Source organism: Musca autumnalis, unplaced genomic scaffold (assembly GCF_047663935.1).
Source record: "Musca autumnalis isolate F117 unplaced genomic scaffold, ASM4766393v1 scaffold_4, whole genome shotgun sequence".
Taxonomy (NCBI): domain Eukaryota; kingdom Metazoa; phylum Arthropoda; class Insecta; order Diptera; family Muscidae; genus Musca; species Musca autumnalis.
Window position 1 is genome coordinate 65,972,212 of NW_027411977.1, and position 16,420 is coordinate 65,988,631.

At 36.4% G+C, this 16,420-nt stretch overlaps 1 protein-coding gene across 2 annotated transcripts in view; it reads right to left on the minus strand.

Moving 5' to 3' along the window:
* unc-13-4A (BAI1 associated protein 3) overlaps positions 1-16,420 on the minus strand; it is a 595,010-nt gene that overhangs the window by 394,988 nt on the left and 183,602 nt on the right. The window contains exon 3 of one of the 2 annotated variants that reach the window (XM_073987488.1): positions 2,877-2,903. The exons of the other annotated variant lie outside the window; for it this stretch is intronic. The gene's annotated coding sequence lies outside the window, so the exon portion shown is untranslated. The remainder of the gene's footprint in view (positions 1-2,876; positions 2,904-16,420) is intronic. 2 annotated transcript variants of the gene reach the window in all.

Consider the following 16,420-nt stretch of genomic DNA (forward strand, 5'->3'; position numbering starts at 1 on the left):
TAGGGTCGTCTACTGTAGAGTAGATGGCCCATAGGGTCGTCTACTGTAGATTAGATGGCTCATAGGGTCGTCTACTGTAGAGTAGATGGCTCATAGGGTCGTCTACTGTAGAGTAAATGGCCCATAGGGTCGTCTACTGTAGAGCAGATGGCCCATAGGGTCGTCTACTCTAGAGCAGATGGCCCATAGGGTCGTCTACTGTAGAGTAGATGGCCCATAGGGTCGTCTACTGTAGAGTAGATGGCCCATAGGGTCGTCTACTGTAGAGTAGATGGCCCATAGAGTCGTCTACTGTAGAGTAGATGGCCCATAGGGTCGTCTACTGTAGAGTAAATGGCCCATAGGGTCGTCTACTGTAGAGCAGATGGCCCATAGGGTCGTCTACTGTAGAGCAGATGGCCCATAGGGTCGTCTACTGTAGAGTAGATGGCCCATAGGGTCGTCTACTGTAGAGTAGATGGCCCATAGGGTCGTCTACTGTAGAGTAGATGGCCCATAGGGTCGTCTACTGTAGAGTAGATGGCCCATAGGGTCGTCTACTGTAGAGTAGATGGCCCATAGAGTCGTCTACTGTAGAGTAGATGGTCCATAGAGTCGTCTACTGTAGAGTAGATGGTCCATAGAGTCGTCTACTGTAGAGTAGATGGCTCATAGGGTCGTCTACTGTAGAGTAGATGGCCCATAGGGTCGTCTACTGTAGAGTAGATGGCTCATAGGGTCGTCTACTGTAGAGTAGATGGCCCATAGGGTCGTCTACTGTAGAGTAGATGGCCCATAGGGTCGTCTACTGTAGAGTAGATGGCCCATAGGGTCGTCTACTGTAGAGTAGATGGCCCATAGGGTCGTCTACTGTAGAGTAGGTGGCCCATAAGGTAGTCCACTGTAGAGTAGATGGCCCACAGAGTCGTCTACTGTAGAGTAGATGGCCCATAGCGTCGTCTACTGTAGAGTAGATGGCCCACAGGGTCGTCTACTGTAGAGTAGATGGCCCACTGGATCGACTACTGTAGTGTAGATGACACATAGGGTCGTTTATTGTAGAGCAGATGGCCCACAGGGTCGTCTACTGCAGAGTAGCTGGCCCATAGGGTCGTCTACTGTAGAGCAGTTGGCCCACAGGGTCGTCTACTGTAGCGTAGATGGCCCATAGGGTCGTTTACTGTAGCGTAGATGGCCCATAGGGTCGTCTACTGTAGAGTAGATGTCGTCTACTGTAGAGTAGATGGCCCACTGGATCGACTACTGTAGTGTAGATGACACATAGGGTCGTTTATTGTAAAGCAGATGGCCCACAGGGTCGTCTACTGTAGAGTAGATGGCCCATAGGGTCGTCTACTGTAGAGTAGATGGCCCATTGGGTCGTCTACTGTAGAGTAGATGGCCCATTGGGTCGTCTGCTTTACAATAAACGACCCTATGTGTCATCATCCATTGGGTCGTCTACTGTAGAGTAGATGGCCCATTGGGTCGTCTACTGTAGAGTAGATGGCCCATTGGGTCGTCTACTGTAGAGTAGATGGCCCATTGGGTCGTCTACTGTAGAGTAGATGGCCCATTGGGTCGTCTACTCTAGAGTAGATGGCCCATTGGGTCGTCTACTGTAGAGTAGATGGCCCATTGGGTCGTCTACTGTTGAGTAGATGGTCGATAGGGTCGTGTACTGTAGAGTAGATGGCCCGTGGGGTCGTCTACTGTAGAGTAGATGGGCCATAGGGTCGTCTACTGTAGAGTAGATGGGCCATAGGGTCGTCTACTGTAGAGTAGATGGGCCATAGGGTCGTCTACTGTAGAGTAGATGGGCCATAGGGTCGTCTACTGTAGAGTAGATGGCCCACAGGGTTGTCTACTGTAGAGTAGATGGCCCATAGGGTTGTCTACTGTAGAGTAGATGGCCCATAGGGTCGACAACTGTAGAGTAGATGGCCCATAGGGTCGTCTACTGTAGTGTAGATGGCCCATAGGGTCGTCTACTGTAGAGTAGATGGCCCATAGGGTCGTCTACTGTAGAGTAGATGGCCCATATGTAACTACTAATCCCTTTGAGTCCACAGGTTATCCCCCCATCAACATCACTTAATTCCATTGATAGATTTTTTCTAATTTCTCATTTTCCCAGACAAACAAAAAAACAGAACCTTGGTCTTAAGAGTACATATTGTCGCAGGTCATTCAAGGAGAATTGAATATTTCGAAGAAGAGGTTAATAGAAATGACAAACATTCAATTTTCATCACTTTAACTTCATTCCCTATTCGAACGAACAACAAAAAACCTCATCCATGTAATGATGTTTCGAACATTTTGTTGAAAGATGTTTTCTTTTTAGCATTTGTTGCACAATGGTGATGAATTGCAAATAATGAAGGACAGAGTATGGTCAAAAGGAAGGAAAAATACATACATACACTTATACTCGTACATATGAAAAGTTCTCGGCATATGTAAAAGTAATACATGTGTATGAATAATGTAAAAACATGATGTATGTAATATTTTTTCACAGGGGTTGAACATGGAGTTGATTTACATCGATTGTACTGAAAACTAAAATACAACATTGACAATAATGTCATACTGAATGAAATTAAATGACACATTGTTACTGAAATGAAAATTGGCTATTTCAATACAAAATGTAAATAGTCAATGCTCAAGGACATATGAACAATGTTCAATGTATATAATTTGAAAAGGAAATTGAATACAAATACATTAAAAAAAATTACATCGAAGTATATGCGATGAATAGTTTAGTATGCATGTAATTTAATAAAAGTTGCATAAAATTTCTGAATAGTAAAATAAATCACATATATATTTTTTTAATAATATTCAAATTATGTAATTAAATAACGTATAAATTGAATTCAACTTACCATTCAGAAAATTTTTAATTTGTATATCTGAAAAAAAAAATTAAGTTAACATCAATTTATTTACATCATGTCAACTATTCTAACAACTTTATTTTATGTAGAGGATAAATTGAGTTTGTTTTGGACCTAAATATTCGCTACGAGTCAAAATAATGTAGCTAAAATTTTCATTTTTTATTCAGAAACTACAAGTTTTCTCAGATTTTTGGGTAGCGGGGAAAGGGTATGTCACACAATATTGTATCAGAGTTTAAAATTCTAACGCCATATTAGCAAAAGCATCGAAAAAATGTGCAGCTTTGTCTGCTAAAATTTCTTCGAAATATGTTTAGCAACAATGAACAATTGCAACATGTAGCAACACATTTCATAATAATATTGCTAGCGAAGCTAATACTATATGATATTGTTGCTATAGTAAAACAGTACCGCAGAATAAGCAACATAGTTTCAACAACTTAGCCACTTTTTCAGCAAACAATAGTTTCCTTTATACAACTGCCAAAATCTGCAACATTAGTAATAATTATTACTAATTAGCACGTAAAAAGACACAGCTATTTTTTTATTTTTTAGGCAATAAAATAATAAATATTATTGCAACACATCGAAATGAAAATGGATATCATAATATTTGAGATAAATGAACGATATTTCTGAAATTTTTATTACTCCCAAGGTCCACGTATGCCCCTTTGATGTAAGGGAACACTTTTTTAGTAAAATATGATAAAAACTCGGCATATAAAGAAATATAGTTTTTCTTACCTTCAGAGGTTAAACTGTTAATGCCATATTCAAAAAAATATGTATAATAATTAAATATGGAATTTTCAATTTTTATACCCTCCACCATAGTATGGAGGGTATATCAAGTTTGTCATTCCGTTTGTAACACATCGAACTAATCATTTGCGACCCTATAAAGTATATATATTCTTGATCAGGATAAAATTCTAAGACGATCTAGCCATGTCCGTCTGTCCGTCCGTCTGTCCGTCTGTTGTAATCACTCTAGCGTCCGCAATAATTGAGATAGAGTGCTGAAATTTTGCACCCGAGGGTCTTTTTTCCATAGACAGGTCAAGTTCGAAGATGGGCTATATCGGTCCACTCTTTGGTATAGCCCCCATATAACGGTACCTCTGGATTTGAGGTGTTTTGACGTTCTTCGCCACATTTGCAGACCGAATTAGCTATAATTTGGCACTTAGGGTTCCTAGTGATCAACAAACTTATATCCCAAATGATATGGGCATAGGTCCATGTTTTGGTATAGTCCCCATATAACGGTACTTCCCGCTTTTCGGTATTTTGAGAATTTTAGCCACAATTTTTAACCGAACTACCTGCAATTTGATATTTGAGGTTCTCAGTGGTCATGAAACATCTCCACGAAACATCGTCAACATAGGTCAATGTTTTGGTATAGCCCCCATATATCGGTACCTCCCGATTTTCGGTATTTTGAGAATTTTAGCTACAATTTTTAACCGAACTTGCTGTAATTTGCCATTTGAGGTTCTCAGTGGTCATGAAATATCTCCACCAAACATTGTCAACATAGGTCCATGTTTTGGTATAGCCCCCATATAACGGTACCTCCCGATTTTCGGTATTTTGAGAATTTTAGCCACAATTTGTAACCAAACTATCTGCAATTTGACATTTGAGGTTCTCTGTGGTCATAAAACATCTCCACCAAACATCGTCAACATAGGTCCATGTTTTGGTATGGCCCCCTTATAACCGTACCACCCGATTTTCGGTATTTTGAGCATTATAGTTACAATTTTTAACCGAACTAGCTGTAATTTGACATTTGAGGTTCTTAGTGGTCATGAAACATCTCCACGAAACATCGTCAATATAGGTCCATGTTTTGGTATAGCCCCCATATATCGGTACCTCCCGATTTTCGGTATTTTGATAATTTTAGCTAAAATTTTATCGGTACCTCCCGATTTTCGGTATTTTGATAATTTTAGCTAAAATTTTTAACCGAACTAGCAGTAATTTGCCATTTGAGGTTCTCAGTGGTCATAAAACATCTCCAACGATACATCGTCAACCTAGGTCCATGTTTTGGTATAGCCCCCATATAACGGTACCTACCGATTTTCTGTATTTTGAGAATTTTAGATACAGTTTTCAACCGAAATAGCTGTAATTTGACATTTAAAGTTCTCAGTGGACATAAAACATCTCCAACGAAACATCGTCAACATAGGTCCATGTTTTGGTGTAGCCCCCATATAACGGTATCTTCCGATTTTCGGTATTTTGAGAATTTTAGCTACAGTTTTTAACCGAAATAGCTGTAATTTGACATTTAAAGTTCTCAGTGGGCATAAAACATCTCCAACGAATCATCGTCAACATAGGTCCATGTTTTGGTATAGCCCCCATATATCGGTACCTCCCGATTTTCGGTATTTTGAGAATTTTAGCTGCAATTTTTAACCGAACTATCTGTAATGATCGGTATTTTGAGAATTTTAGCTACAATTTTGTCTATTCAAAAATAATCGTCAATATAGGTCCATGTTTTGGTATATTCCCCCCATATAACTTTACCTCCCGATTTTCGGGAATTTTCAGTGGTCACGAAATTTCTTCATTAAATTCGTCAACATGGGTCCTTTTTTGAGGGTCTACATTGTTTTGATGAAGCTACCCTCAATTTGACTCTTGAAGTTCCCTGCAGCTATAAAACTTTTCCGCCAAAAAATGTAAAGATAGGTTGACTCTTTGATATAGCCCCGTAGGTGGTACCTTTCACCTAGCTGAACACATTTTTTAGATTAGATAACACTGTGCAACAAAATGGAGGTGAAAGTCTGGGACACGAAAAATTCCTCTTGGGGAAGAAAGGCCTTGGTGGGTATATTATGAACCCCGAAGGACAGATCCGCCGTGAGTCGAACTTCCGCGTTATATATTTGTTCACTGTTGCTTAAGTGCTCTACAAAAACAACAAACAAAGATAAAAAGCTAATTAATGATGGCTTACAATGTCTCTTGCAAAAACTTCATCACGCCATAACGCGGAAGTTCGGCGCATCTGTCCTTCGGGGTTTTTATGGTGGAGGGTATAAAAAGTTCGGCCCGGCCGAACTTAACGACTTTTTACTTGCTTTTATTACTATTTTTTAAACATAATCCCGCTTGATAATAAGCATTTTGTCAATTAAATAATGAAATATGAATCTTCTCTTATTATTAATATGTTGTATATTAAAAAATAAATATTTCGCTATTTTGACACCAAATGTCACAATGATTATGCGTAGCGAAAAAAAAGCCTAGGTTCAAATACGATTATTTTCCATTACGCCAACTAACTATTTTAACATGGGGATAAGCTAGGCAGTGAACAATTGTCCATCTCTGCATTACTTTAACTAGTTATAAACCAACTATTTATACCCCCAGCATTTATGCTAACGAGGGTATATACACTTTCATACGGGCAAAATGTGCCTCATCGAAATAATGGCTTTAGACCCCAAGTATGTTTGGACGAAATGTGTTTCAGACAATTTGGAGTTTATTTTGCAATATCCGTCCGTCTGTCTGTCTGGCTGGCGCGCACGATAACTCTCTAACAGATGAAACGATTTGATCCAAATTTGGCCTTAGTAATATTTTGTTCAAACTTAATTTAAGTTCGAAGACGGACCATATCGGTCCACTCCTTCAGGTACCTCCCACACAAAATTTCGGAAAGGTTTGGTTAGGACTGGCTCGAATCGCTTTGATTATTGTTGTAGCAACTTGTATTTGCTGCCCCCATTCCTGCAGCACAAGTTTTATCAGGGACACATCCATACTTCCTGAGAAAACACCTCGAAAGGTTAAGAATCTCCTATGGTACCATGTGTAGTGTTTGGAGCGCACGTTAACTCTCGAACAGATGTGCCCATTTGGTCCAAAATTTGGCCATCGAACTAAGTTTAAGTCCGAAGATGAGTCATATGAGGCCATTCCTTCAGGTACCTCCCCCAAAGAAGTTCGAAAATGATCGGAAAATTTGTGCGCACGATAACTCTTGAAGATATTAACCGATTTGGTCTATACTTTGCACATCGTAAGGTTCCCATATAGACTTTATCGATCCACTCCTTCAAGTACCTCCCACACAAAATTTCAGAAAATTAACTTTGATTTTTGTTGTTGAAACTTGTATTCGCCGCTCCCATTACGACGGTACAAGTTTTATCAGGGTCAAGTCCATACGTCCTGAAAAAAAACCCGAAAGCTGTAAAAACCTATATGGCACCATGTGTTAGTGACTGGATCGTACGATAACTCTCGTGCGGATCAGCCGATTCGCTCCAAAATTTGGTCTTCGTAATATTTTATCTAAACTTGATTTGAAGTGATCACTATCGGTGCGCAGCTTCCAGTTACGGTTCATATTGGATCTGTCAATAGATTAAAATTTCAATTCTCATAGGCTGAGGGTATATATCTGTCGACAAAGACGACTGATACTTGACTTACTTGTTTTATCTAATTTATATCTAACTATTTTTTGACTTGTTATAGTTAGTTTAAAAATGTTGTTTTTGTCTTAAAGAGAGTAAAAAAAATATTTTTTGTATTATTATATTTTATTTATTTTTAATTTCTTTTAATTTTCACTAATTCAGTCAATTTTATCAGAGCAGGAGTAGCTGCCATCATGATAGTATTTAGGACCATGCCAAAACCATGGATGATAGGACTCGTATGCCAGACATATATTCACTGGACAATAGCCGTAGACTATCCCCGTATTTTCACATACAATATCAGGAACCTATGACTTATCCTGATGACGTTAGTTTAGTTTATAGTACTAAAATACGTAATTTTTCAAAGTCCGATCTGGGCTATCTATACTTTCCCCATATATATTCACCATAGATATTTCAAAAACAGTTTGGATCGAGCACACATAAACTTCTGAAAGAATTTATTATAAAAAAACATCAATAAAATATATTTTGTGACCGCAGATAACGAAAATGTGAATAAAAACGGTAGAATATGGTCCTAAATCATATATAAAATGCGAAAGATTCTGGACATGTTAAATATTATAGCTATAAATTTCTTTTGCTCATAGACTCATAATGAAATTTGATTTGGAACATTTCTTCTTTTGGCACAACCCCCCAAAAGTGAGGTATTTTAGGAGATTTTGGCTCAGTATGGAATACATTTTAATTAAGAGTCTAAAAGTGTAACAAATAATTTCTACCTATAATATCTAATTTTGTAACGTCATTTTCTTAACAAAGTATTTTACCCAGATATCTAGTTTGTTCGAGGACTTACAATGAAATTTTGAGTAGAATATTTCTTCTTTTAACACCTTTCGTCTAGAACTAAATTTCATGTTACTTTCATGCATCAACTCGAAAAATGAACAAAACAAATTTATTCAAAAAATATTTGGGTGTTTTGTTGGCAAACTTGATGTATATATTTTCTTGATACATATTGCAAATACATATTTCATTTATTCGGCGACTTATATTGAAATTTGATGGAGATTATTTTTGTCTTTGACGTCTTCTATCTAGAATGAAGTTTTGTGGGACAAAACTTAATAAACTCAGATAAAGTACAACATAACCCTAAAACATGATTTTACTTTTGGCAGATTCCTGGCGTTTAGGTACGATTTAGAGTTTTGGTGTATTCGGGGACCTATAGTAAAATTTTATGACAAATAATTTTGTAGAATATTTTGATCTGATACGATCACATTTTAAAGGAGTTTTTAAACGTTTTTGAAAAAAGGGACCAAAAAGGCCCCTTTATTGACTCGCATGAGGGTTAATTTTTTTCATAAAAACATACCCCGCATTGTTGTCAGTAATATTGCCAAAGACACTTAACACCTAAAATGCAAGGATTCCAAGGAATCTGATGTCGAATATTTCAAAACCTGAAGAAATGGGCGAAACTTGCCACGCCTATTTAGGTTACTTCCCGACGTAAACTTTCAAAAAGCCGATACACGTGTCTTCTTTTTTTCGGTCCTCTTTCATAATCTGTGCCGGGTTTCTTGTAATTTTAAAAAAAGTTCGATTTTGTTGAACAGTGTAATGAAAGTAACATGTCTGTTTGTATATATTGTGCCACTTCTTTTGACCTTCGCATCTCGTATAACCCTTTCCAGCTGAATGTTGAAGAGATCACACGAGAGGCCGTCTCCTTGTCTGAATCCTCTTTTGGTCCCAAACTCTTTGGAGTGGTTCTTTCCTATTTTAACTGAGACTGTGTACCAGTTAATGCCATTATACAAAGCAGAATGAGCTTTACAGGGATACCAAATTCAGACATGACATGGAATACCTTTGAACGTAGAGGGCTGTCGGAGGCTGTTTTGTAATCGACAAAAAGGTGGTAGGTGTTGATCCGCATATCTTGGGTCTTCCCCAGGATTTGCCGCAGTGTAAATATGTGGTCACTGGTGGATTTGCCAGGTCTAAAGCCGCATTTGTATGGTCCAATTATTTCATTGACCATAGGCTTTAGTTGTTCGCACATTATCCCAGACACTATCTTCTAGGCAATAGGGAGAAGACTTATGCCCCTATAGTTGGAGCATAGAGTCTTATTTCCTTTCTTATGGACGCGACAAGGGATACTCAGCGTGTCGCCTCCGGTTTTGAAGAGCTGTGCCGTTAAGCCATCGGCTCCCGTTTATTGCTGTCTTTACCTCATCTTGGCTGGGCTGTATACATTCAGTACCATCTTCTGGGATTTAAGCCCTGGTATTTCGTTACTAGAGTACACCAAGAGTTTGGAAATGTGTTCTTTCCATATCCTGAGCACACTATCTATATCAGTTACCAAATTACCTTGCTGGTCTCTGCAGGAGGTTGTGCCTGTACCAAAACCATCAGTTTGATGTTTCACTCTTTGGTAGAAATTTCGGACTTCATTCTGGCTCCTGTACATCTCGATTTTTTCTCACTCCCGCCTTTCGATTTATCTCTTTTTCCTGCGGAAAAGACGTTTCTCTTCTCTCCTTTTCTCCCGATACCTCTCTCGTGCGCTGCGCGTTGCTACTGATTGTAGAGTAGCCCTATACTACCATGTTTTTTGCAGCTGCAAAGTCTATCAACCTCATACCATTGTCAGATGTTTCACTGTGGGGACTTAATTGCCCGACTGTTGGGCCAAAGATGTTCTTCTTTCCAATTTTGGCATTAAAATCGCCAAGAATAATTTTAATGTCATTGGCAGGGCAACGGTCATAAGTTTCTTTTTAGCGCTCGTAAAATATATCTTTGGTCTATTCGTCCTTGTCTTTAGTGGAGCCCAAATAAAGCTGATGTTGAAGAATTTGGCTTTTACTCGAATTATAGCGAGTCTTTCAAATTCGCAACCAAACTCATGCTTTATGTCATGGCAGCTATAATAATAGCTAGTGCGTCTCCTTTAGGTGTTGTTGTGAAGCCTTTCCCATCGTATTTCCTGTATGGCAGTAATGTCGGCCTTGTACTTTTCAAGTACATCTGTTAATGCGAAGACTGCACCTTCTCTATAAAGTGTGCGAACATTCCAGGTGCAGATTCCCAGATCATGGTATTTAAAACGTATGCGTGGTTCGTCAACTTTAGAGGGTTTTGTTTTTCTTTCGTTTTTTCATAGTAGGCTGCTTTTTCTAGGCACGGTGCGCCTTAACTAATTTTAAATGGAAGGTGCTTACACCTGGGAAGTTTTTGCAGATTCTGAAACTAGAATGCCCATAGATGAGAATTATCAAGAAACAAAAAAATCGCCTGAGGGATTTTTAAATAAATCGCGATCAAAATTCACAATTTAGGGTTTTTTTAGGTTTTCACGATTTTGCTTGGAAACCGCGAGACCTATGTAAATAGGCCTGAAGAAAATGTAGTAGCTGTGAAAATTCTCCACAAGATTGACCTTTATGATATTTTCGTAGGTTTTATCGTAGGAAAAAATAAATCATCCAATTTTGTAGAGAATTTTCAGAGCTTCAACATTTTCTTTAGCCCCATTTTGATACGACTTGCGGTTTCCAAGCAAAATCTTAAAGACTTAAGATAAAAACCTAAAAATCCTAGCTGAACCTCTATATCTCAAAAATGGTAAAACCTACGAAAAAAACCTAAAGGTTAGTCTTGTAGATAATTTTCACAACTACAACATTTTCTTTAGACTCATTTCGGTACGACATGCGGTTTCCAAGCAAAATCGTGAAAACCTTAAAAACACCTAAAATTGTGAACTTTGATCGCGATTTATTTAATTTTAATTTATTTCAATTCTCCTATGCCCAGTCTTTCGACCTTAAGGCTGTACACTACAATATAATGCCATTATAATTTAAAATTAAGTAATTTAAGGGAGGGATAACAATACTACTCCAAAACTCAATTACTATGTATAAAAATATATGTAGTAATTATAATTAATCTATATTGAATATAAAACATTTTGATTGATTGAATTATTATACTCCAGGAAATGAAAGGGATGTTAAACTACTCCATAACTAATATACAATTTTTTGAAATATTTTGATTTTAGTGAAATTTCAAAAATGAAGCATTTAATGCAAGCAATCGAAGAATTTGAACTACTCCAATAACAACTGCGTTCACACATGAATATGAACTAAACCACCAAATCGTTCATACTAAAAAAAATTTCACGCAAATCACGAAGTACGGGTACACCCACATTCATATGTATACGCAGCATATAAATTTTACATTGTCTCATAAAGAAAAATTTTGAGTATTTAGTGGACCATAAAAAAAATTTAAAAAATTTATTTAAAACACAAGATTGCAAAAAAAGATATTGAATATATTAAATATAAAACATTTCAATTGATTGAATTTTTATGCTCCAGGAAATGAAGGGGATTTTAAACTACTACATATATATATTACTCAGGCGATTCAAGATGTTGCAAGAGTTTGTTACGATACGTACGTTGAGCTAAATTTATTTAAAAATCCCTCCAGCGATTTTTTCTGATTTTTTTTTATTTTTCTGATCTATGAACGTTGCTGTTTCAGAATCGGCGAAATCTTCCCATGTGTAAGCGGTTTTCATCAAAAGTTAGTTAAGGCGCACTGAGCATGATATTGTTTTATAAGGAGGCGATACAGTCAGTGTAATGTCTCAATTTGAACTTCTATATCTCAAAAACGGTAAAACCTACGAAAACATCATAAAGGTCAATCTTGTGGAGAATTTTTACAGCTATAACATTTTCCTTAGACTTATTTACATAGGAAAATCGTGAAAACCTAAAGAACCCCTAAAAATGTGAACTTAAATCGCGATTTATTTAAAAATCCCTCCGGCGTTTTTTTTTTTTTTTTTTTTTTGTTTCTTGAGATTTCTCATCTAATGAGCGTTGTAGTTTCAGAATTTGCAAAAACTTCCCAGGTGTAAGCACCTTCCATTTAAATTTGGTTAAGGCACATCGTGTAGGGGAGAGATACTAACCCAAGACAAGTTTTAAACGTTCTTTTGGGGAACGCGCGGCACAGGTTAGCTCTGGGAGGTCAGTGCCCACTTGAGATGAAAGACGGACCAAGATAAATCCTGGGCTTTGCCATGTTAAAGCCGGTCAGGACCATTCCTTGGTACCTTTCATCCCCTACGTCACCCACACGTAAATATAGGCCCCATATAAATGTCTCGACTAGAGGTGGGCGCGTGTCGTGCCGTGAGTAGTGCGTGTTCGTGCCTTCTCGAAAAACGCCGTGTTTGTGCGTGTCGTGCCGGAATAAATTTTTGGCCGTGCGTGATCGTGTTTTTTTGTTCGACACGGTTTTACACGACACGACTAAACACGATCTGCACTATGTGACACGACCGTGCTAAATTTTTGGTCTCCCCTTAGAAGTCGTGCAAGAGACCATATAAAACACGAAAATCGAACAAGAGTATAAAACCGTGTGGTACTTAACGCCGTTTTGTTATGGTGAGGCTAGAGTATGAGTAAAAAAAGATGATGTTTGTATGCAATTTGTTTTGTTCATGAGAGAAGCAAACACAAAAACTACCCAGGATGGATGATGTTATTGAAAAACATCCTGTTATTGAAAAACATCCTCTGAAAACTGATTGACTGCCCAGAAAAACTTGTAAGATATTTTAAACACTCGGAGCTAAACAACAAATTGTCGAAAATGTTAAAACAAGATATATGAACACGTTGTTTGAGAGCATATACCAAGTCCAAAATGAGATAAAGAGTATTTTCCTATATCTGACTTAAAGTTTGCTAGAACCTCTATTGGGTTTTCATAAAATATTCAAAGAGTGTTCGGAAAAGTACCCTACTATGCACATCTTTGCCCCTTGGTCTAAAAAACTTTTGAAAGTCTGCTCAATTGATACCATTGACTCAATTCATAAAAGATTTGAAAGCTAAAACTAAACAATCATTTCTTAAACAATTGGCACCTACAATGGCACATCTTATAGGGACATTTTTATTTCCGCCGTCTAAAGAGACGAAGTTTGTATTAGCTAATGTAAAAGCAATGTTACTTGATATACAAAGTGAGAACATAGAGTTTTCTAATGATGAGCAGGAAATTATAATGCCACATTTAGAAGAATTTTCAGAGTTTTTGGATCAAAATGGCAAAAAGATGAAAAATGCAAAAGTCTCCAATTGATACAGAAATTGATACATATTATCGAGTGCCGTATCTAGCCAAACTGACGTTTTACACTTTTGAAAACAGTCTAATCCAAAATATTTAAAACAATTAGCCAGAAAATTTTTGGCTATACCCGTCATGTCAGCAACGAGCGGGAGATTTTTCCACATATGGAAATATTCACAACGAAAGACGTACTAGACTTTTGAGTATTATCTTGGACAAAATAATGTTTTTACATAAGAATAGAAATTAAATAAAATTAGACAAATTAGAAGTACATATGGGGATTTCTGAGTGAAATCGGACAATTTTTCAATAAGAGGTTTTTTATTTCCTTTATTTTTTGCTGTGGTGATGCTGATCATCAACAAAACATTTCAGTTTATTTTCTGATTTTTTTCGACTAACGGCTCCAGGGATTTCGCGCCTTGAAAAGGTCGAATTCTAACAATGATTGACCCTTTCGATTTTCTTGCAAATTTTTTGTATAAAACTACGATCAATTACAAAAATCTTAAGTCCTACTTGGTAGTGGGATTCGAATAATAATAATTTTTTATAAATTTTTGAAATTTGTGCACAATGTTTTTCCTATATACTACTGCGCAAAATATCTTATTTTACCAAAAACATAATACATTCCATTAATTTACATTTGTGTTGCTGTTTTATTTAGGAATTTATCGTAAACATCTTTATTTTGCGATTTTAAGAATGGTTTAGAAATTGGTGTACCAGCATTAGTTTTTACTTTCGTTTGCCAGCGCTATGTTTAAACATTACGTATTTCATAATCAAATCCTCTTTCGTATCTAAATAATAATCTTCTGGAAAAAAATTCCTTTAATATTTGATAGGTTATTTGGCTCGGATGGTCAGTCATATAATCCCCGAGCTGTAGTTATTTGATCATCAGCTTAGATAGTTTATTGTCCGGCTGGTACAGTAATTGCTAATCCATTTTCAAAATCTAAAAATAACTCTCTTTCACGATGTTTAAGATAAATTCCTAAATAAAACAACAAAACAAATGTAAAAAAATATTTTTAAATTTTTTGGTAAAATAAATGTTTCACCCTAGTATAAAAGAAAATTTTCAAAGACTACGCTAAGTGTATGTCATGAAAGCCATATAATGATTGAGAAAATATTCAGCATTGTAAAAAACAAATTTCATTAGAAAGAGGAAAAGTTAGGTGATAGCGAAGCCGTCCCACATCCGATAGGTCTGAGGAGCCTTTACCAACGGCGAAACATCTCATGTCACATAGTAGTGGGTGTGTGGGTTCGAATGGTCGACCTTCCTTTTTCACTTGCATTATTGATCATCAAGCTCTAATCCAACGAGAAATTGATTAAAAAATTAATAATTAATTAATACTGAAAATGATCTTGGCGTAAAAAAAGGCAAAATTTTCGGAAAAACTATATTGACAAATTTCAAAAAATTAAGAAAAAGTAGTAATCATTCGAATCCCACTACCAAATAAGACTTAACATTTCTGTAATTGATCATAGTTTTCTACAAAAAAAATTCAAGAAAATCGAATCGAGTTAAATCGAGTTAAAAATTGGTTTTAAATATGAAATAGCGAAAATTGAATCCAATTCCACTGTTCCAAATTGTTTTTTTATTTTTTATTAAAAGATTCTTTCAAATTGGACCAATATTAAAGAAGTTATGAGTATTTCTTTGGTCGAAAAAAATTAGAAAATATACTGAAATGTTTTGTTGATGAGCAGCATCGCCACAGCAAAAATAAAGGATATCAAAAACTTCATATTGAAAATCTGTCCGATTTTACTCAGAAAACCCCATATGAGTATTTTTTGAACAAATAAATCTACACATACACTGCCGCTCACTTGAATAGAACCCCCCTGAAAAAATTTTTTCAACCTCCTTTTTTCCGAATTATACAAGATATGAAATTTTTAATTTTTATTATATTTTGCTTCATGTGTTTGAAGTAAACTTAGTCATTCATTTGCATTCAAATCCAATTTGTATAAGAATTATGCGAGGAAAACAAAATAAAGTCAAAAATTGAAGTAAACAAATTGGCTCATTTGAATAGAACCCCCCTTTAAAAGATGGGAATACAGAAAGACAGTAGTAGAATATCGATGCATATTCACTCTATATGGAAAACGAAGTACTTTCAGCAATATTCAGTATATGTATATCCCTTCTGATTAAGGATACATCCGTATATACAGCTTTGGCAAGGATTCTTTAAATAATCGGGTGTAATGCCCAACAAAGCTTGCTTTTTTATTCAACAAGCTTTTTTTGGATGCGTGCTGTCTTTTTTATTCGTATATTTTACGCATAAATCATTCCCATACTTTTTAAAGAATATTTACCACTGTAGAATATGGCGGCCCCGCAAGGATATCCGCATTTCTTTTCAAAATTTTAAGTTTTTATGACTCGAAGTGTACGAAAGTTTATAAAATCGTGATGAAATTTCCACTCGGGATATCCAAAAATGTTACTCACTACTGGATATGTCTGTTACAGAACTCCTTTATAAATTGCCGTGCGCATTAAGGCGAATTAAATTGACGCTCATGTCCTTAGTTATTAGTAATGCCTTCCAACACCATAAAAGCACATTCATAGCTACAGAAACAATTTAGAAGATGGTTTTCCATTCAATAGACGCGAAAAAAATAGTTATATAGTTACGCAATTGTTTACTTAATGAGGACAGTCCTTACTAATTATGAAGGACTTGGGCGTCAATTTCTTTCACCCTAAATGCGCACGACAATTTACAAAGGAGTTCTAAAACAGGCATTTCCAATAGTGAGAATCATTTTCGGATATCTCGAGTGGAAATTTCATCACGATTTTATAAACTTTCGTACACTTCG